This window comes from Vicugna pacos, chromosome 8 (assembly GCF_048564905.1).
Source record: "Vicugna pacos chromosome 8, VicPac4, whole genome shotgun sequence".
Classification (NCBI taxonomy): Eukaryota; Metazoa; Chordata; class Mammalia; order Artiodactyla; family Camelidae; genus Vicugna; species Vicugna pacos.
This window is the reverse complement of record NC_132994.1, coordinates 50,432,570-50,456,144: the sequence shown is the minus strand read 5'-3', so window position 1 is coordinate 50,456,144 and position 23,575 is coordinate 50,432,570. Positions and strand designations below refer to the sequence as shown.

At 38.3% G+C, this 23,575-nt stretch overlaps 1 protein-coding gene and 1 non-coding gene across 13 annotated transcripts in view; one reads left to right on the top strand and one right to left on the bottom strand.

The window, feature by feature from the left end:
- The window catches only part of EPB41L2 (erythrocyte membrane protein band 4.1 like 2), a 198,261-nt gene that overhangs the window by 28,391 nt on the left and 146,295 nt on the right, over positions 1-23,575 (top strand). The gene's annotated exons all lie outside the window — the stretch shown is intronic.
- On the bottom strand, positions 395-467 carry TRNAA-CGC (transfer RNA alanine (anticodon CGC)). The gene has a single exon. It is a non-coding gene; the product is annotated as a tRNA-Ala (tRNA).

Sequence of the window (23,575 nt, the reverse complement as noted above, 5' to 3'; positions counted from 1 at the left end):
GTTGTTAGCCCTTGATTTTTAAAAGTATTGTGAATAAGGAAGGTACCATTATGAGATACGTATACTTACCTAACATTGGTAACATAGTAGGTTGTTACCTTACTGTTACTAGTTTGGCAGGGCTGGTAAATAAGAAACCATCCTTTTTCATACAGTTTCTCACAAATACAAATTCTCTGTTACTAATTTTAAGTAAATTTTTAATTAATAACATTAATTAATAATTTAACGTTAATTAAATACTAAATGATGTAGTAAACAGAACTTGGATTTTAAAGTTCAAGGCCTGGGTCCTGGTCTTGGGTAGGTTAACCTGGCAAGACGACCTGTAATATCTTTTTAGATTTTTTTGCTGGGGGTTGTGGTAACTTGAGTTATTTATGTATTTATTTAATGGAGGTACTGGGGATTGAACCCAGGACCTCATGCATGCGAGGCATGTGCTCTACCACTGAGCAGTACCCTCCCCTGACCTGTAATATCCCGAGATGAGGATCGTGCTGCCTCACTACTCGTTCTTGAGATCAAAGTATGGATTTGAATGCACTTTGTAAAGTGGATATTGCCATCAGTAATTTTTTACTTTGGCCCATTGAGATGTCGTAACCTGTGTAAGCCAGTTTTTGAATCGTGAGGGAAAAAAATGAAGGTTTATAAGCATCTTCCTTCAAAGGATCCAGAATTGTTATTTCCTTCATTTCCCTTACATTCACGGGGACTGAAAGATGAATGCTAGTGTATTTTATGAGTAAAAGAAAACGAAGGAGAAATAAAGCCCTTGTACCACGCACAGTTTTCTAAACCACTTGTGCTAAACTCTGTTTAAGCAAGACTTCATGCTGTCCTCAGGCTGTTACCTTTTCTGTGGTTCTTAATAATGTACAGGAAACTATTTGACACACAAACTTGGTCCAGGGTTTATCTGGTAAGCATTTCTTTGAGTGGGTTTCTCTTCAGATGTGTTTTTAGGGGTATCTTCCTCAGAACTGAAAGCATTTTGAGATTTGCTGTATTGTTTAAGCAGATGCCTGTTTCCCTTTACACACTGTTCCCTTGTAGTAAATGGCTTTGTCGTATGTGGTTACACTCTTTTCTTCCTCAAGAAATCATTTTGTGGCATTTAAAAAGGGAGATGTATCTTCTACCAACGTGACTATTAAAATAGAAATTTTTTCTAATTCTCTTTGGTGTGTTTTATTAAATGCTGCCTTTAGAACTGGAGAAAAGCAATTGGAGAAAGTGTTGAGATAGAAGATGTGTTATTGGAGCTTCATCGTCAGAATCCTGGAAAGCACATCTGTAATTTCCATGGTTCATTTTAATGCAATTAGTAACTCATGGGTTGGATTATTTATTTATTCTTTTGGTTATAAATGTTTATAATTCTGCTGAATTTTTAGTGTGTTTATAAATTATTTTCTTTTTTCGTGGTGATTCATATAATGGAAGAGCTGAATGAAGAAATCAGAAAGTTTTGAATGGTACATTGACCAAGAGTTGGATTTAAGTCATAGCTATAAAATTTCCAGTTAATTAAATCAGATAATTCTAATGCTTAGAGTTTAGCGTATGTTCTTTCAACTTGCTTATTGGCACAAACCTACTGAATTTACTACCTGTATGTTGTATTATTTTGGAGCCATTTTGGGCACCTAGTCAGCCCTTTCTGTGACATTGTTTTATTTTATGTTACGTTGTTTTATTTTATTTTTTGTTCATTGCTGATACTTAAGTAGCTTACTCTGTTATGCCTTTTTCATTTAATCTTTGTATGTTTTCTTATTCTTCCTTGTTTGCATACTTTTCTACCCATTAGACTAAATAGACATTTAGATAATCTGCTCTTTAAATACTTAAACGAATGATTCAGTCATTTTCCTTTTTTTTTTTTTTGGAGGTGCCTAGTAGGTGTTTGGCATGGTGCTACATTTTAATATTCTCTACCATTCTCTATAAACTTTTAAATCAGTTAGAGCCTTTGGTGCCTCTGGGCGGAGGATGTCATTTAATTTATTAGCAGCTGTTGCTATATGTGTGTAATTATATTTGACTACAAGTGCATTTTTACAAGATGAGTCTAGTAGAGTCATTATGTAAATGATTCCGATTAAGAAAGTTATTTAATACTGAGGTAAATGCTTGAGAAGTTGCCTATTTGGAAATGCAGTGCATTTAAAAGATATTATTTGAAGATCTCAAATATGCAGGGGATCATCTAAATATGATCTCGCCACCATGCAAAGGAAGACCTATGTAAAAGTGACTTGTCACTAACTTTCTGCTTTCTGAAGATATAAGAGACTGTTAGGCAAGTAAGTCCTGGCTATTTAGTCAACAGAAACACTTTCAGTAGAAGCCTGTTGATATATAGGTTCGGTAAATTATGGAGCACCTGCTCCAGTAGTTGCTTTTAAATACTTTAAAAACAGGAGTAGGAGAAGTAGGGGTGAGAGCAGAGGATCCAGGCAGCAGGGAGGGTGGCTGAGCGCAGCCATTCTGGGAGAGGCCGCACTGCCCAGTAGTTAGGGAAGGGCTCAGGCCCTGCCATCAGTCAGCGCTTGGAATCTGCCTCTGCCTCTTGCTGCCTCTGCTTTGGAGCATGTCACTTCTCTGATCCCCTGGTTTCTCATAGGGTTGCTGCAAGCAGACAGCACACTGGAATGCAGCAGCTAATAGTTGAGTTCTTGGCCCCTGACCTTTTGTTAACGTAGTTGAAGAACTGCAAACAGTGGTTCTGAATAGTTGTGTGTGTGTGTGTGTGAGAGAGAGAGAGAGAGACAGAGAGACTGACTGTGAATTTACTTGTGTTTGTGGATGATGGCAATACACATGTTATCCTCATCAGGTTGGGGGTGCTGTGTGGGAAAAACGAAACAAAACACATCCTCCCCTGTGGATTTCATTGTTGGATAAAGGGCCCAGAACAATCAAATCTTGGTTCAGACTTTTAGGCAGGGTGGCCACCAACAGCTGTGGCCTATTAAAGATCAAGTTTCATCAGCTTGGTAGCAGTTAAATGTCCCTGGAATGTTTATGCACTTGCTTTGTAATTTGACAGTCAATCTCAGAGTTTCCAAAGTAAGTGTATAAAATCTAAGTCATTCTTTGACATGTGAATCATATTCAGGATTCCATGGAGAGAAAGGCTCTTTTAATTTCTAGTGTTAACTTGGCAATTTAAAAATAGAGCTGTGATAGCTCTAATCCTTTCTGCATGTTTGAAAATATTTGCATAGAATGAAATTATAGAATGTAAATTTAGTTTTTGAAAGGATGGTGATTAATGGACTGTTGATCCAGGTAATTCTTCAGGATTTGACTAGTAGAATTTGCTGAAAATAATGCCTTTTCACAAATGCTCAAATGAGGAGTGGGGTGAGGTAGTATTTTCAGGTTTTTGCAAAGTAAACACTAGACTTTTAAGCTTTTTGAGTCCTAAACTAACAGAGAAGCCCATAGCATTCATTTGATGCTTTTCCAAGTATAGCCTGCCGAAGGGGGATATAAGTTCTAAGGAGGTAAAGTCTTGTATTTCCTACCAGAATTTGGGAAGGAGCAATTCCAGGGAGGAAAGTACTCGTGTAAATATAAAGTGTTTAAGATTTTTTTTTTCCCCTTTAGTATTCTCTCTCCAGTATTATTACTAATCAGTTTCTACTGACTGGAAGATTGAAAGGTTGAAACGTTTACTCTTTGATAAAAGCAACTGATCACCAAAACTCCCAGGGAGAATTGCTCTATCTCAAGAGTACTCCCTTTTTGCTTTGCAGCCCTCTCCAGCTGAGTCGAGCAGTCATCCGGTTGTCCCCTCAGTAATTTGGTTATTCACGAATGCAACAAGGCTTACCAGATGTGTAGAGAATTGGAGACAGGAGGAATAAGAGACATGACAAGTTAAGAGTATTGCAGAGTGAGAAACATTGCTTTAAGTAATTATTATTTTTAACATTTGAATCATCTGATTATTCAGGCATGATTGGAGAACAATAATGAGGAGAAAAGCATGTATGTAAATATATACTTATCTGTAGTAGGTAATGTACCCTGAAGAACTGTCCATGAAACTGGTATAATTTAGTATATGATTTAGACAATTTGGTATATGATTTAGAGACTGCATGGTCTTTTCTTTCTTTCTGATTATGGAGACATAGAAAGTTCAGTTGTCTGAGGGCCACTTTGATGAGGGACATGTACTTAGATAATGTAGTGTTTTAGTGTTTAAAGTACTGGATCAGATTTAACGATTCCATTATACATTTATAGTTAATGTTCTCCTTTTTAAAATAATAACCAGTTAGAGTCAACTTCTTATATAGTCTGGTAAGTCCTGAGCGTCAGACAATGGGATATTTTTACTTCATTGCTTTTTTTCCCTAGAGAGCAAAATTGTCACACTGAGGCATGACCCAATCCATTAGTGACAAATAGCACGTGACTAGCTAGTCTCAGAGGGGAGAAATGAGTTCTGTACACAGAACAGAAAACTGCTGTGTGCCCATGTCACCAAGGACTTGTTCGGCTTATACTTTTCTTATTGCTTTGTCTTCTCTTTTAAAACAGGTGTTAATTCTTAGAAGGTGTCAATCATTCTGATGTTGCTCTGGAGTGATTGGTAATAAGAGCTGCTGATTTGTTACCATCTCTGTTCATAGTAGTAATGAAGGACAGATCTACTTCATGAATAAAAGCTTTTAAACTCAGATATCTAATTTATAAAAACATGTTGGAATGGTTGCTTTTCTGTTTACCCTTATCAGTTTTTTGTATGATCTTTTGAAATTACCTTGGCAGACACCAAATAAATATACATGGTGGATGTTTGTATTTTGCTTAGGCAAAGTTGTAAGTTCTAATGTAGAATTTTCACTTTGCCTTTCTGGAAAGTATTTCAAGTCCTGGCAGTTTTGAATAAACTGTTTAAAATTGGGTATCAGCAGAAAGTTGAATTGACCTTTGAAATATTGTGAGACTCTTAGAAACATACTTTATAGATAATTCTTTTTTAATTTTGTAAGAAACTCAAACTCATGTTCATTAAACCTTCAACTCCTAGCCAAGGAACTCAGTACCTTTTTGTCAAACGAATGGGTTTTTTGGTTGGAGGGCTTTCCAAGTTGAAGTTTTCCCAATTTGGGGACTATTTTAAGACAGTGGCGATTTTAAATGCGTATTTACCCAGGAAATTGCACCTACACAAACCTTTTGTATACTATGACTATGAGAAATCATTGCATGACATGTTTTCCTGATGGAGAAACGGTTGGTCATTATAGAACATGGAAACTGAACAAGGATTAACATTCTCCAGAGATTATACTTCATTTATTTAAAAAAGATGAACAAGCTGCTATCTTTAGTGAAGTTATCTCGAGAGGACAAGACCTTACGCCGTGCAAGTATTTCATTTCTACTGTTACAATAATGTCCATATAAACTTTTCAGAGTGATGCCAGTTCTCTTGCTGTGACGTTTGGCTCGTGGAGCCATTATTAATCAGCGACTGCATTCACCATTGGCCTTGTATCTTTTTGGCAAATGTTTGTGTCTCTGCAGGTTTGTGAGGTAATGGGTAATAATCGTTTGACTTCCTAGGCAACAGCCCGCTGAGACTCAGTTGGCTGTGTTCCAGGGAGAGCTATAATAGTTGTTATGTTGGGGCCTCACCCTGTGGAAAGGAAGCTTTTTTGCCTTATTGTCAACTTTTGTATGTATTAAAATACATACTTAAATGTGAGTGATACACACTTAGTTGGGAGTCTGAATTGCAGGCCTTATCGTTGAGACTGAGTGTATTTCAGATTTAAAGAATTCAGTTACACCTAGTGTTTCTGGCTTGCACAAGGAAGGAAAAAATTCAAACCCAACTTTGATATAGACAAGAAATTTACTTTTTAGTATTTGATTATCATCAGGTACTTTTATTAATTAGGAAAAGATGTATTTTTCCTATGTATTTTGTCCCATACATACTTGGAATGAGGGTTATAGAAATGGCAAGAATTCTTGTGCTTGAGTTTATATGATGTTAGACAATGAGCAAATTAGATAAAATAAGACAGAGTCTTGAAATTAAGACCAGACTGTTACTTGTCTTAAATTTAAGACCTGTGATATGTATTACTGAGGTACCTAAACGACCAGTATGACTAGTTATATGTATTAAGATCAGTGATATGTATTGTTAATAGAGGCACCTAAAGGAATTTACAGTAAGGGAAGAGGTTGGGGAAGAATTTATAAATTAGATTAGAGAAGGAGGGGGGCAGAAGGTGGAGGTGGGGTGGGTACAGTCTGTGCCGATGGGGTGATGCAGTGGGGCCAGAGGACTGGGGAGAGGGCCTTCCATACAACTAGAGTTAAAATTTGATCTGAAAGACAGTGGGGATCTATTGTACTGCACAGTTGTGGTAAGATGAAAATAACATGAAAAAAATGAATAAGATTTGGCAGAGATGTGCAGGGTGGTTTGTGTAAAAGGCCTGAACTGGTATTGAATGCTAGGAGAGACAGGTTTATTGATGCACAGTGGCTTCCCTCACAGTGTAACATTTATATTGTTCAGTTCACTTTAGTCCAGTGTTTGAGCCTCTGCCTTAGACTGATTCGATCTTGTCAGTCAGTATCTTGTAATAATGGGGCTTGTGAAAGAGGAATCAGGCCCTTCCTCCTCCCCTGGCCAAGCAAGAAAAACAAAAACCAAAACCCCAACACCTACAAACAGATAAATAGCGAAGTTTTGTAAGAGACGGAAGGGTCTAGATTATTAGAATTATGAATTTATATGGGAAATATAATGGATAAGAGATGTAAATACACATCATTCTGTCCAGGGCGAGTTCTGCTTGTTGGTCATGTGGTGCATTGTCAGATGGGGAGTTGTGAGTTTGGACTCAGAACTGGAAGGTTGGTTGTAATAAAAGAAGGCTTTTGAGCAATTCATTCATATTTTCTGTATCTGTTCCCTGCCTATTCCTGGACTAGGTGCTGTGTCCTGTTCGTATAGCATCAAAATGGATCCAGCCCCAGCCCTCATCCATCCTCACAAGAAAGCTGTTCTTGCTTGAAGGGACTAAGTGTGTGGGTCAGTCTGATCACATCCTCTCTCTCTCTGAATTTCTTTTCTCTGTCTCCTCATTGCTGGCCAGTCTTAAGATTGACAAACTTCCCTTAGGTCAATTTCAGTCACAGTGCCTCGAGTCTTAGTGCCTTGGGGGCTGTTTGATATCTTTGATATCTTTTATCCTGGTGATTTTGCACAGCTTTGCTTTGAGTCATTTTCTGATTTTTCTGTGCTGTTAAAGGCTAATCTTGTATTTAGGTCTCCTTTGGCCCCCATGGACTGCATCCAGTATGAAATAGTCTTAAGACTGCTGGCAGAGAAGTCAACCAGGAGGTCAGCCTGGGTTCAGCTTCTACTCACAACGATGTTCTGGCCCTGAGCTTGCTTTGCTGCTTGTACAGTATTTCTGTACCTTAGTGGGGTTGGAGTAGAGGGTTTGCTCTGGGGATGAAGACAAAGGGATGAGTCTCTCAACCTTTGCAAAGAATAGGTGACAGATGCTGGTTATGAGAAACACGAATGAAGGAGAAGCAACTCAGAAGTGAAGGCCTAAGGGGGGTTTGATTTTTGTGAGAAGATGATTGATTTTTGACAAAATCACAATAGATTATCCAAGTGGAGGTGAGAAGGGGCCAGTGGTTTGATGTTGTGACTTTGGTGATTGATTAAGGCCAGAAATGTCCAGTTGGGCAGTCTCCATTAGAAATCATGGCTATCTGATCTTAAACAAGTCTATTAAAAAGTTCCTTAAGGTTCTAAGGATGTTCACTTGAGGGTTCATAATAAAATAGGTAACATTGTGGTGTGATGTTAATTAATGTATGCAGTATCTCAATCTTCAAAACAACTAGGAATTGGATACACTTATGCCTATCCTATGAGAGGGGAAACAGGCTTAGAGAGGCACCCCGAGATCACATACTTACCAAAGGTGGAGTTGGGACTACTAAGGGTGGAGTTTTCGACTACTAAGCTTACACACTCTTAACCACTACACTGCATTACCTCTCAATTAGGCAATTTATGTGAAAGCAATCAGAAGAACATACGGCTTTAAAAATAAAACAAAACAGAACAAACTTGAAATAAGCAGATTAGAATGAAGCCTCCAGTGGAGATGGAAATGGGGTGGACTGAGTTTTGGAATGATACTCATAGAGAATGAGGAATATAGAGGAAGTGGACCAAGAAATGGGAGAATTCGAAGGATGGCTTTGAATCCAAATAGAAGTGTTCTAAGGAGGAGGTCATTGACTGTTAAGCATCAGCCAAGGATATAAATAGAGGATAAGAAGTGAAAATCTTAAAGGCTGGCCTTTTCTCATTCTCAGGTGTCACCACAAATACCAGTTCCTCAGGTCCTGAGATTAGTTGGAATGGGATAGTGTAAGATCCAGTGCTGATTTTACTTTCTAGTGCGTCACAATGACATTCTGTTAAATAAAGCAATTGAGGCAGTAGTTGTATGAGATACAAGGATGGTGGTCCCTGCCCTCAGAGACCTCTCAGTCTAGTCTGGGAACTTGATTGTTAAAGCAGAAAGAAGTTGTTAAGTGCTCTTGGTTGACTTGAGCGCTTTCGCTAAGGGTCCTTCTTATTCGCCATCCATCACGTGCCATTTTAGGACAGAAACGGGAACCTCTGGAGGAGGGGAAGCTTAGTAGTGTCTTAGCTTCTCCGCTGGGTTGTGAGACCCTTTTTAATGAGCACTCTTCCTACCTGCAGCTCTGCTTCCTCATTTCTGCCAAATCTCAACCACATGCCCCATGTTTTACTGATCCCAGGTGACAGGTTACTCATTCCCCCCATGAACATGCCACATTGTTCCATGACTTGGGCTTTTGTATCTGTTGCTTACTCTGCCTGTTTTTCCTTTTCCTCACCTGTCAAACTTCTACTGACCTTCAAGCTGAGTTAGAAGGGTGGTCATCCTAGTGAAGTTTTCTTGCACTGCCCTCACCCCTGCGACAGGTGGTCTCTCCTTCCTCTGTGATCCGCCTGTTGTAGACCTTTTGTATTGCTTTATAATTATGTGCCTTGAGAACAGGGCCATGTCGTACCTTCCTCGTTTTTTCTCAGGTTAGCCCAATGCCTGAGTCATAGGGAGCACTCGGTAAATAGAGCCTGAATGAGTGAAATAATAATGGCTTATTATAAGGCACTTAAAAGCTGGCAGGTTTCTCTAATAAAAGGTTTATTTGTTTGATGTGTAAAGAAAGTTGAATACTCCTGTAGACACAGAGTTCTTTTTAGGAAAGGGAAGTTTGTATTTGTATCCACTGAAATCTTTGGCTGTCTAAAGATTAGATGGAACTAATTTAGGAGGGAAGATGAAGGACAGTAGGAAAAGAGGTACATAAGAAATTTACATTTTTCAGATGATTTTTAGGTCATTGTGATTGTGTAAACTTTTAGAGTAATGGATGAAATAATCAGATCTTTCAAGTGTTTGATTTACTGCTCCGTAATTAGATTTTAAAATAGCAGTATATCACTTATGGATATGAAAGGATTGCTTTTGCCGTTCTTGTATTTTATGGAACTTTTTGTGGAACAGTTTTTATCTAACATAGTTTTCCAGGACATAGCATCTTCATTTCTTTCTATCTTGTTTGAGGTTAAGCGCTTTTTAAGTCATTTATTCAACAAACGTATTGGTGCCAAGCAGTGTTGTAGGAATGAGAAAAGAATGATTTACAAAACAGACAAAAATTCCTCTTTTCATGGAAATCATGTTCTAGAGTCGAATCCCGTATGATGATGTCACAAGAATTTTACCCAGAGGCGTATCTGATTACTTAATGTATGTAGTATCCACAATGTCTTAGAGAATTCAATTCTTGAAAGATTTTTATTACATATGATGTTTTTTATAATTGGAAGGACATGCTCACTAGGAACAATGGATTAAATGATTACACTAATCTTATAATAGCAGCTGACACAGATTGCTTACTATGTACCAGGTACTGGAATAGAACTAGAATGTTTTAATTCATTTAAAGCCCACACAGTTTATGAGATAGCTGTCAATAATTTTCATTTTGCAGATGAGGAAACTGAGAAACGGAGATTAAATCAGCTGATTGATTGAGCCAGGATTTAAACTCAAGCATGTTAGTAATTTATTGTTTAGAAAGAAGCAATTAAGAGATTGTTCCCTTTGAAGAGATACTTTATGAAGATTTGACTATAAAGCTAATGGAGAATTATCTACAAGAGTTGGTATAAAGCATGTGGTATATAGTGTAGTAATTAGGATAGAATACCTGGGTTTGTCACTTAGCTGCTGTGTACTTTAGTTTCATCATCTATGAAATGGGAGCAAGAGTGGTACCTACTTCATAGGGTTTGTAAGGATTAAATCAGTTAGTATACACAAAAACTCAGCAGAATGCCTGGTGCATGGGAAGTGATGGGGACGTATTAGCTGAAGTTCATACTATTACCATTTTTAAAGAGGATTCCCTCTTTCCTGAGGGTTTTTTTTTTTTTAAAGGAAAAAAAAAAGTTGCTATGTATTTGGGTGTATAACTTCGTCCATGCTTTCCTGATTGGTTTTTCTGTTTTGTATCAATGTGGTTTTTTTCGCCAGGGTTTTGCTCAGGAGGGTATTGGAATGTGGTTCTTTGAGTCTGTGTAGGATTTTTAATGTTCTTCATTTATATGAAAATGATTTGCTATCTTTGTAACAGAGAGGTTGAACCACCAGTATATAACCAGCATGTAACATCGGAAGTCCTCCAATCTTGAGATGATGCTTGCTGAAATGATGTTTTCTTGAGCAAGCTTCACTAAACCACATGAAGTGGATGGGAAAGGAAGGGGTCAGAATGAACTTAAGAATTGTTCTAAGAGTGTGGACAGCACAGTGAGAGCTGAAGGGCTGGGGACTCATGGGAAATCCCATCAGTAAACTGAACAATTGATTATGATCATCAGTGATGGGCTGGTTGACCCTGTCTATAGAGTGAGCCTGAATGATCGACTGGCATCTCTCACCAGAAATATTAGAGACATTTAGGATGGAAAATCAATTTACTGGTCGTTTTGCTGTCATTTCATCCACACTGTGGCTAACTCCAGTGTTGGTAACATCCTGGAATGTGTATAAGCAATAGATAGGGAGAGGAAACCACTCTGGGTCAAGGAGAGTATGAAAGTTAGAATTACAGATTACTTAAAACATAGTAACAAGGAAAACATGACGTAGCAAAACTTGGGAAAAGCCACAAAAGCTGTAACCTGACATTCATAGCTTCAACTTACTGTCATAGTAAATGAAAAAAAAAAAACTGAAATAAACTAAGCATTATATTTAAGACAATATAAAGAGAATCAAGAACTGGGCCTTCCTGATAAATAAGGAAGAGGGAGTTAATGCCATGAACAAAAATTGGAAGAGGAAAAAAAATGGAATTGGTACCTAAGAGCTAATTTTGTGAGTGAGGGAAGGAGGGGAGGTTACCCAGTAAAAGATAAACATTTAGCAATTTTAGCTAGGGAAAACAAAATTAGAAAAAATTTTACAGCCTTAGATTAGTAGAAGATGTTATAAAGATACACCTCTGGTAATAATTTTGAAAATAACCAACAAAATAGAAATATTCTTGGGAAAATATAAGTGTTTTCCTCCAGAAGAAACAGAAAATCTTAGAAATTTATAATCATAGAAAAGATTGAAAAATATAAATTGCTGGGCTTAACGATAGGAAGGTGTTTTCATATTACCATGGAACAGAAAACTCCCTTGCTGTTCCATAAAATAGCAATCTTTAACTTTCAAGTTTACCAGAACTCTAATAATACTGACCACAATAGTGGGAAACAAAAACAAAAACAAGAAGAAAAACTATAGGCTAACGTCACTCATAAAAATATGTAAGGACCCAGTAAAACAGAAAGTCTGTTATAACCACGTAGAATTCAGGAATGTAGAAATAATCTGCCATTTCATATTCCTTTAATAGATTTTATCATACTGCAAACTGAAAGGAAAAATAATTATTTTGCTAGATAAGGCTGACATTCTTGAAAAAGCTAACTAAATTTAGAATGCAGTATAATTTTTTCATATACTAAATAATATTTTTCAAAATGATATCTAATATTATACCTAACAGTATAATAACAATATTCTTAAGTTCAAAATAAAAAATTGCTACTTTTAGTCATTTATGTGGTTCTTAAAATTTGTCAATACTTTATAAGAAGAGAAATGAGCATTAAGTATTGGAAAGAAAGAGTTAACATTATTTTTCATGGTTTATATAATATTCTGTGTGCAAAACTCAATTGAGTCATGGGTTACCAATTTAAAAATGCTGTGTAAAGAAGATCTTATTTCTAGTTCCTAATAATGCAAAATATCTATGAACAAATCTAACAAGATATGTAAAACTTTCATGGATAAATTACGGAACATTGAAGGATGTAAAAGAATGGCTGCTGAATAAATGGAGAACTCTTCCATTGTCCATGGGTGAGAATGCTTACTATTGTAAACATACCAGTTTTCCCTAAATATATCTGTAATTTCAGTGAAAATTCACTCAAAATCCAAGCAGGGTTTTTATGGAACAGTTGACCTTAAAATTCATGTGGAAATGAGCATATGTTCAAGACTACTCAAAATAATTTTGAAGAACAATTTGGGAAGAGTTGCCCCACCACACATATCAAACCTATTAAAACTGCTGTTGGCAAGGATAGATAATTAGACTAGTGAACCTAATATAAGCCAGTATGAGCCTGGAAACTTGATATAAACTAATAAAAGGAATTTTGTTATGTAATGAAGGTGGTCTAAATCAGTAGGGGTGAAAATAAATAGGACTGGTATGTTCATTTATTTGCTTATATGGGGGGAAAAAGAAATTTTATTCTTTATACACTAAAATTCATGATAGTTGCGTTATGGATAGGCTTAAAGGTGGAAAGCCAATCTCTAAAAGTCTTACAAGAAAATGTTAGCATTGTTGGGGAATAGGAAACAGAATACACAAATGATAAAGAAAAAGATTGAGAAGTTTGAGTCTATTAAAATAAACCGTCCATACAAGAGAATACACTACAGTGGGAAACAAGGCTGCAAATATGTTTGTAATGCATGCTTGAGAGACATGGCTCGTTGCCTGCCTTGCCTATTGTCCTTTCTGTATTAATGTTATTAATTTTGTACCCATTTAAAAATGGCTGTCTTCTTTAATGTCCTTCAGAGGTCATTAGTTAGGAGCAATGAGATGTAAGTTAAGTATTTCTGAGAAAGCTTTACTCCCTAAACATGGAGCCTGGTCCACCCTGCCCCGCCTGGCATGTGGATGTAATGTCTGGAGCTGCAGCAGCTGCCTTGCAGTGAAGAAGCTGAAAGTACTGGTTAAAAGCTGTCAGGGCAGGAGGATAAAAGGCAAGTTCCTTGGCAGTATTCTTGGCTAGATGTGTCAGCCATGAATCACCTACTTCCATACTTGTAATCATATGAGAAAAATGACTTTGGTCTGTTCTAGCCATTGTAGCTGGGCTTTTGGATACGATTACTGGAAATAGCTTGTATACTACGAGGATTAAAATCTAGATTATATGAGCAACTCCTATAAGTTAATAAGAAAAAGAAAGACAACCTAATAGAAAAATTGAAGATAACTGTAGGCAGTTCACAGAATGGAAACCACATGGCCAGTAAGCATATGAATCTCACTAATAGTTAGGAAATGCAAGTTAGAGACTTTCCCATAATCATTATAAGTCAAAAAATATCAAGTATTGGGGAAGCTGTATATCATTCATTGTTGGTGAGGCTATAAATCGGGGCAATCATCGTGAAGAATATTTTGGCAATGTCAGGTAAAACTGACCGTATCACACTAGCCAGCATTCCATTAGGTAGGAATCCTAGAGATTCCTGTACCTTTGCACCGAGACATGGGAGAAGTGGTCACTGAGATGTTTATAATAGGAAAACAGTGGAAACAACCTACCCTTCAAATAGGAAGAAGAAAGTTTGTTTTATAATGGAGTACTACGTAGGTTTTAAAAAGAATGACTTACCTGTGTGAACAACATAAAAGTACATATTTGAGCATAGATAAATCTGAAAAACTTAGACTTGAACAAAAAATACAAGAGATTATGAGTATGATGATAATATTTGTATAAAGTATGAAAGCAGTATTGAATGCCAAATTATGTTACCATCGTAGGCACCGAGAGATACACAAACTTGGGCAAATATTTTCTACTCTTTCTGGAAGCCTAAAAATTGATTTTTTAAAATCCAGCCAATGTTAATTCATTGCCTCCTTTATTCCTGACAGGGTCTTATTTACTGAGGATATTATAACCAGAACTGCTCCTTGACCAATATACGATGTTAAGTTTTTAAAGCACTTTGCAAAATGTATTCATGTATTTTCACTTAATTATCCTAATTGCTTTCTGAGGCAATAGGCAGGATTTTAATTCTTACTCAAATTAAGTGGCATTAGTTGGACTTGACCTTTTGATTTCTAGTTTAGTTCTTTTAATCATAGTTTTACAGTTTTTTTCAACACAATCTTCTGTCTAGATATACTTTATGTAGCAGAACAAGTGATATTTTAAATATAACTATAGTGGCTATCTAATTGTAGTGATCCAGTGTTGAATCTTTTTTTTTTTTTTAAGTTAATGAGTTACCGATTTATTGCCTTGGGGCAAGGATGGGGAGGTGTGAATACAGTTTTTAAACCTTAAACCTTAGTATGCACAAGAATCATCCAGTGAATTTACAAAAAAATTCAATTCTCTGGCCCTCCCCTCCCCTCCCCCCAGCAGCCTCAGAATTCTGTCTTTTCTCTTTCTCTTTGCATTACTAGATTGGCTTCTTACGGGGTGTGAGCTTTTCTCATTCATTTTGGTATTCTCCACAGTGAATAAATAGCCTGATGGGATGTGTCTGTGTTTCCTTATTATGTGCTTAATAAATGTTTGCAGGATGAATTCAGGAAGAACTTTTCAGAAGTGAATACCTAGACAAAGTTAGTATTATATTAATTGTGTATGGAGAAGACCAGAAAGAATTTTAATGCTCAAAATTTAGGTGTGTGCTGAAGTTGGTTTTCAGTTAACCTGTTAAGCATTATTTTCAAACATTCTTTTCCTTAGCAAGATCATTTAAAAATATTATAAAATTCCAGGGAAGGATTTTGCTGGAAAAGCTATAATAAAGTAAGACTAAATGGAGAAAAATCACATTATTTTGCACAAGTATATCAAGCCGGCTTGAAAGTTAAGTTTTCTCCTTAGAGAAGTTTTTCTCTAACACAAGCTACTGCGAATTGTTCAGCGCATTGGCAGCAACACAGAAAACTGCCCTTTTCACCCTTTCCAGCACACAAACATAGACGATTCATGGCTGGAATGTATCTTCAAGAAACTGCTGGCTTTATTGAAGCCAAATGTGTAGAGTTTTTCATTTAGACACATGAAGGGCCTTCAGTGCTCTTGCCATATAGAAAGTAAGCCACATAGAGATGCTTAAAAAAACAAAAAACACAACAACAAGCAAACAATACACCCTCAACTTATTGTGTGTAAATACAGATGCAAACATAACCTATTTGGTAACAAATACATCTCTGTCTTCTGTACCCTTCATCCCTCTCATTGTTAGCTGTGCTTTTTAATGTAGTAACTACACAATAAATTCTGGTGGAAACCTGGCAGAAATTAGTGATGATTCTCCCTTTTTCATCTCTTTTTGCTGTTTAAAAAGTCCAATTAAATTTTAAGATGAGTTTTCCAGTGATGTGAGAAATTCAAAAATGTAATAGTAGTAAAGAGATTCTTTAATTGCCCGTTTAGCTCAAATGTAAAGTAAACTTTCCCAGGCTGAACTTTTCGAACTTGGGCCAGAAAAACCCATGTGTTTGAACAGTGAACTTAAGCGCTTTGACTTTTCCTGCCAGACCTCTGGATAACCTTGGGGCAGCTGTTCTTCTGTTGTTGTTTACTTACTCGAAAGTAAGTCTTACGAAGATGAGGATAGTTAACTCAAGGAAATCTTTTATTCTTCCTTTGGTGGTTGTTTTACAGGCTATTGCATGCTGGTGTAGACTACCTCAGACCCCCCAGTGTAAATAAAGTTCCAGCAAGGAGGTCATTGCTTCCTGCTCCTTCCATAGACACTTTCTCAGAAATATTAACAAGTAGATGTACTTTGAAGATGCTGTTAAGCTGAGAAACAGTAATATGAAATCTCTTTGATATTCTGTTTTGTTGTAGGAGAAGAAAGATGGTCAGGGTTATTAACGGTCAGGGCGAGCAGTAAATGAAAGCATGTTTGCAATCAGCGCTTGCTCCACACGTGCAATTTATCTATTTAAATTGGAAAGATTACCTACAATAACATGGTGTACCTTTTATACTGCACTACAGGCAAGCCAGGTCTCTACCTACTAGACATGCAAGATTTTGCCTTTGATTTTTCAATTTGGAATCCTTGGTTTGCCTCCTAGTTTTCTTCCCAGTACAATCTACAGGATTTATTTTGCTAGAAAAATTCAGTGTACCTTTGAAAAGGAGTTCTGAACTTGAACGTGTTTTAAATTAGTGTTAATATTGGACTCTGAAAAATATTCTTTTGATTATCTTTTATTAAATCAAAGTAAATGAATCGAGGTTCCTTTGCTTATCATTTTTGTGTGGTTTTTGGACAGTTTCTGATACTGCACCCTTTTGGAGAAGTTGCCTTTACATCATGGTTGGAACTTGTTTGAGGTTGCAAGTCATTCTGGGGAGACAGAAAATGTCCTTGGAAAATACTGGTTTGATTTTCTTTTTCAGTCTGTGAATTGTGAGCTTGGTTCACCAGATTGCCTTTTGGAATTTGACTTTCTCAAGGCAGGGTAGTGTCCAGCTTTATTTTGTGAGTAACTACAGATGCCTTTTTGCCATTTGGATCTCTGTTTTTTAAACATAAATGATATGTCTGTGAAATTTTAAGCCAAATGGGATTCAAAGGAATTTTCCTGGTTTTCAAAGATTCTTTAATTTTGCATTCAAAAAGCAAATATGTTACAGCTGTTGAGTCATTTACCACCTCCTGCCCTCACCTCCACTTAAATAATTGAAGGAGAAAAATAGAGATTGATTTTGTATGCTTGAATAAAAAGCTGAGACCAACTTCATCTTTGTGGCTTGCCAGGATACCTTTACGTGATCCTTAAGATTGTAGAAAAACCCCAGATTCAAAGAGAAGATACGAGATTTTTGTTTTAATCAAAAGGCAGGTGTACCTACTTTAACCTCTTACTGGAAACATGATGAGTTGAGTTGCGAATAGTGGGAAGCAGAGGACAATTAAGCATCAGGAAATGGCTTCACATGTTGCCTATTGCATCCTGGACGATTTGGATAAAACAGAAACAGCTGTGATGCCAAATGCCCTATAAATTTCAAATGCTGGTGTAAAGCGTGGTGTTGCAGACTTTACGAGCTGATTTAATAGAGAGCTTTGCCCACAGGTCTTTTGGTGACTTGCTTTCAGTTTTCTTCACAAAAATGCAAAATATGTGGGGCCCTTTCATACTGCTAAACGAAAAGTTGTGTTCATTTGGCTCCATAAAGCAAGTAGCCTTGAGAGATGGGCTTGCCTAGAAATTGACTACATTTTTGTGGGAGAACGGGTGAAAAGGGCAGTTTCCTGTGTTGCTGCCAAAAGGTCTGAACAGTTTGTAGTAGCTTGTGGCTAGAAAACAACTTCTGTGAGGCAAAAACAGCAACTGCAAACTGGCTCCGGGTCTGTGTGAGAAAATGTTCTCCTTTCCTACTTGATTATTAAACTTTATAGAAAATTTATCTAGTGAGTTTTTAAACTCAGCTGCTTAAGATGGTGTCTTGGTGGATTTGGATAAAAACCTAGGGAAAGATATTTGGAGTTAGCCCAAGTGGTGCATAATATGGTACCTAACAAAAGGGCAGTGTTTATATTTTGACTGTGAGCTTAGAGAGTAGTCCATTTTTCTCCTGCCCTAAAAAATGCAGGTATATCTTGGCATCTAAGATATGTGTTTTCACAGAAATGAATTTTTTCAGTTAGCTTATTAGGAGTGTGTTGTCTTAGTTCACTGGGGATCCGTATTCCATTCTGTACTAGAAATATGTTTATAAAATATATACGTGAAACTACTGGTAATTGTTACTTGGTGATACTGACCATGTACTTTACACATACATTACTTGATGGTAATGACCATGACACCAGGCGCCATGCTCATGTCCTTCCATTGGCTGTGTCGTTTCCTTCTCTGGAAAAGGGGAAAAGCTTAGAGAGAGGGCAAGTGTCAGGCAGCTAGAAAATGGTTGGAGCCAGCCAGGATTTGTAAGCTAGTCTGTGCGTTCCTAATTATTTCAAAAAAGTTACTGTTTCAGATACGCATTTTGTGGAATTGAAATCTGTTAACGATTTGTAGTAGAGTGGGCTTGGTTACGTGGAATAAAGGTGGACTTGGTTGGATTTGGTTTTAATTTTTCACTAAGCTCGTTTTCAGTTGCAGCTTTCACCACACTTGAGCATCTGTGTACTTATTGTTGCTTCAATGCTCCAGACTTTACTTTTTTGGCCTTAGTTTTGACCTCTCTCTTCTGTTGGGGATATCTATTAGCTTTTCATTAAAATACAGACAGTAGTTAATAAGACAGGACCTTTTTCTTGATATTTTGCCCTGTTCATCAACATTAGTGTCTTCTTTATTATATATTTAATAAATAGGCTGATGCTCATAATCTAGCACTGTGGTTCTCAACTGGGATGGTGGGGGGGGGTGGAGGGGTGAGTTTTGTCCCCTAGGGGACATTTGGCAGTATCTGGAGACATTTTTGATTGCCATGACTTGAGGGTGTGCTACTAGCATCTACGTGTGGAGGCCAGGAATGCTGCTAAACATCCCACAATGCACAGGACAGCTCCTCAGACAACAAAGAATTATCTAGCCAAAATGTCAATAGTGCAGAGGTTGAAAAACCCTGACCTAGCTGATATAGGGCACAGACCAAATCTTATTCATTAGAAACTGCTTCTGTTTTTGTGAGATTTTCTTCATAACAACTCTGGTAGCTAGGCAGAGGTAGAGGAAGAGCCTATCCATCTGTCTGCTCACCCAGCCCTAAGCCAGATAACACAGGTTGCTCTTCTGCTGGATTCTATCTTTTAGCTGCTTCCTACGTTCCTCTCCTATCCTGACTTAGGTGAGATCATACCTTAAACTATCACCTGCTATTATCTTAGCCACAATTACTTGATTGCCTTTAAGAATGGTACGAGGAATACTTTGACTTGGGGTGGGAGAAAAGCAAAAGAATGAAAAGGATACCCACCAAGCTTTTGCCTGGGATAAAGGTCCTCGTGTGCTTCTCACCATTATATTGAGCCCAGCGATGCAGTTGTAAGTGATCTTCACAGGTTCACACATACCTATAGGGTCAAATTGATTAGCCTTATGAACTTGAAAACAAAGGCAATGAATAAATGGAATTTTCAGATAATCTGAAAAAGAAGAAATCTGGGTCTAATATCTATGAGAGAGCTACTATATTAGTAGAGAAATTGACTGACTTTTGCATGTTATCATGGGTCTCAACTTTGTAATTTTAATTCAGTTTACCAGGTTGAAAGGAGCAACCTGTACTGGGTATCTTGATGCCTTTGCATATACTTGGGATGTGGTACCTCCTTTCTTTGCATCTTCATCCTTCAGAGATGATCCTAATTTTACCTTCATACTCTACTCTTACACATTTTTGCAGATCGCTTTATGGAGTATTTCTCAGAATGAATTGTAATGACTTCCTCCCTGTGTCCCGTAGGTTATGTGTGCTGGCACAGTGCTGAATTCGTAGTGGCTGTTCCCTACATGTGGAGCAGATGAATGGTGGAGGAGGTAGAAGCACCTTAGCAACCTTAAAGCTGAATACCGAAAATGGTTGGTAGGGCTTTTGAAACTCAGGATACTGAGAAAGGAGCCTAAATAAGGGGAGGGCAGAAGTTGTTAGATTAGCACGACCTTGTTGGTGTGGTTTGTGCTGTGCACTTTTTTTTTTTTTTAACATTAGTTGTCTGGGTGACAGGCTGGAAGGCTAGCCTGTGATCTTGGTCATGTCTGCATACCTGCAGGTCTCGGTGGTAGTCACGGCTACCTGAGGTTCCTCCAAGCTAAATTACCCTCTGGCTTTGAATTCCTCGTAACCTTTGCATGTTCTCAAATCTGCCTATTTGCTGGCATATGTGATTTCAATCTAGATTTCTTAACTGCTTTAGTCACTTTAGTCACATCTGTGTGACTACACACAGTCTGGCCCCCCTCCAGGAAGAACTGAGTTTTAAAGTGATAGAAATGACCCTTGAAACTGCAGTGATTGTGCTGTGGTGGCTCTTTACAAGACGTTGGATTCTGGTCTTGACTTTGTGTTGCCTCTTTGGGCAGATATGCTTCCTTAGCTTTCACTCTTCCTGGCCCTTGGATTTCAAGAGACACAGCTTTATTTAACTCTGGGGATTATTATGTGTGTTAGTGTCACCATTTAGTGGCCTGGGTTAGAATAAATAGCAACTGAAAAATGCATGTGTTCTGTTTTTCTGTTGAATTACATGAAAGCATTTATTAGACATTTTGATTCAAAATGGAGATAATTATGGGAAAAAGCTGTTTATTTCAGGAAAAGACCCCCTAGCTGGGCACCAGTGCTTACCACTGTGGGCATGTTGTTGGACTTGGCCCTTGCAGATTGAACATGCCTAATTGCACAGGTGTCTGCATGGTTGAACAAATTATATTTGGACAATAAACTGTTATGCCTGACAGTGATTAGAGAGGCAGTGCAGAGTTGCACATGGACTCCTGTGGTAAGGGAATTAGAGACTATTACCAAACATTTTCATAAAATAGAAAACAAAGACTTTTTGAGAGTAAATATTTTTTCTTTTATTCTTTAATGGTTAAATTTACTTAAACTGAGTAATTTTGGAAGTTAGCCTTGTACTGGGCAGTTTTTTTTTTTAAATGAATGGCTAGTAACTTTTGTTTATTTATAACACTGAGTTTGTTGAATAATATCAGGTTTTTCTTATTGGAGGACAGCTGTGGTTAGATTGTGGCTGAGACCATACGAAGATCCAGTATCCAGTGTCATATGTTTTTTATCTGTAATTTTTCTTGCTTTATGTACAAGTGTGAAATTTATGTCCAGAAGAATAGGGGTGTGGGTTGACTAGGGAACTGTCGGAGGATTTCTGGGGATCTCCAAGGGTCCTGTTAGAGTTTGTGGCCATGGGTTTAAGTTCAGAAAAGTTGTCATAGTCATGTATTTTTGTTCGACCGCATGGGTGCAAGTCTGAAGAAAGGCTGCAGTTTTGCCACTGTGCAGAGCCTCCCATTTGGGAGAGGAAAGAGAAAGGGGGGGTGGGAGGAAAGAGGTGCCCTTTTTTATGGCCCAAGCAGCCTGCTGGCTGGCAGAAGTCTCATTGAGTAGAGTGGTTGGGGCTGGATTAAGCACAAAATGCCTAAGTTTAGACTTTAGGCCTGATCAGGGTGACCATTTGAAAACTTTGTTTCCATTAACACTGGGTGTGTTTTACTGTGCATTTGTGAACTGGGTTGGAATGTAAATATCTTACTCTGGGTCACAGTCAGAAAAATTTGAAAGCCAATGCTTGGGAACCGTGGGAATGGGTAACTGAGATGGTGAGGAGGGCAGAATCATTGGGATTTGCGTTTTGAGTAGGAACCAACACACATGCACACATACACGCACCTCTGTGACTTACAGAGAGGAGTTAGAGGTACAGATAAAAAAACGATTTCCATCTGGGATGCAGCTCCCTCTCCCCTAGTAGGGACTTTACGGGGTGGTGGAGGAAAGTACGGGCAGATACTGGTTCAGCTTCTGGCTGAACACTGGATCTGTGGAAGCTTCCTTGTCAGACTGAGGGAAATAGACTGGGAAAATGTCAGAGTGTGGGTCGTCACCAGGATCCTGTGATTCTGTAAAAAGCTGGGTAGTGAGGAGAGGGGGCTTTGGATGTGCTCTGGGAGAGCATTCTGCAACTTCGAGTTATGGGTTGACCACATAGCATGTAATCAGCGATAGGAAATGGAAAATTAATTTTTAGAGGGCTGTGAGGGTGACAAAGCTCTGTAAAAGATCAAGTAGATAGTCGTGGGAATTGTGAGATACAACTTCTGGCTTCTTTCTGCTGTCTTGATTTTTTTAAAAATAAAAAATATTAGCATTCGCTTCCCAGTGTGATTTGGCTTTGCCCTTAGAACGTAAGTGAAAACAGACAAACACATCTGGCCTCTCCTTGTCCATCTGCCTATTGCTTTGAGTAGAAAAATCTTGACAGTGAGTTGTAAGGCCTTGTGTGGCTTTCTAGGCTGAACTTGGGCGGGGGAGAGGTGCCTTTCCGTTTATACTGGACCACATTGGTGAGGTGTTGGCAGTGGGGAGCAGGAGGCCACAGTTCCGTGGCTCTTAAAAAAGGGAGAGGAAGGTGCCTGGGGAGTTGTGGAGTGGGGAGGGGTTCAGAGATCTAGGTGGAGGCCCAGGTTCCTGGAGCTCCTCGGGTCCATTCCCCCAGGGTTCCTGCGGCAGCCCTGGTCAGGTGCCCCGTCCCTGGGTGGGCCCTTTGCTAGAGCAGTGGTGGGCGAGGGGTGCCTCACTGAGTTGCCTAGTATGAAAAAGGTGGCAGAAATGGTCATCTCCCACTTGTTCTCCCGGCAGCAAATGTGTTTCAGTTGAAACCTCTTTATATGTGTTTTCCTTAGAAGTGTTCACATTTTTCAAGTACTTTCAGGTGCCTTATAGATTAATTGGCCCTTCTTAAGTAGGCAGGGGAGTTAGTACTGCCTTTGATGACTGTTTCTGTGGGGGAAGATAATAATAGCTAACATTTAGAGTTTACTTTATGCCAGAAACCATCATTCTCCAGTATTTTATCTTATCTGTATGGGTAGCTGGGCATTAGATTCTCTTAGGCTCGTCTTACAGAATAAGGATTGAGGCCCCCATCCCCACCTTCACTTCTGTCATCCTCATCTCATTCCCACACTATGCTGGCTCCTTCCTCAGCCAAGCCCTCACTTCATCTGGGGTTGGGGTGTATGTATGGCTTTTTTTCAAGGCAGTGACTCACAATCTGACTCACAGTCTGGCCTATCATGAGTCCGGGACTGCCTGTAGACAGGCGAGCAGAATTGGCCCTTCTCAGGCCTGCCAGGTGTTAAGTAACGGTTTAGAGCTGCTAAAGTTTGGCCTTCAAGGATGGTCCTGACGGTGTTTGATGCTGTGCTCTATGAAATGTTTAAAGCTGAAAAGTGGTGAGTGCAGGATTCCTAAGCAGAGTGAAGTCAAATGTGACTGAGGTTTTCTGGGGCTGGGAGAGATTGTGTTTTTATGTTAACTAGCATTGGGTGGGCTAAGGGATTCTAGCCACAGCTGCATTCCAGAGGCAGTTCAGAGCCATGGCTGGTAATGACA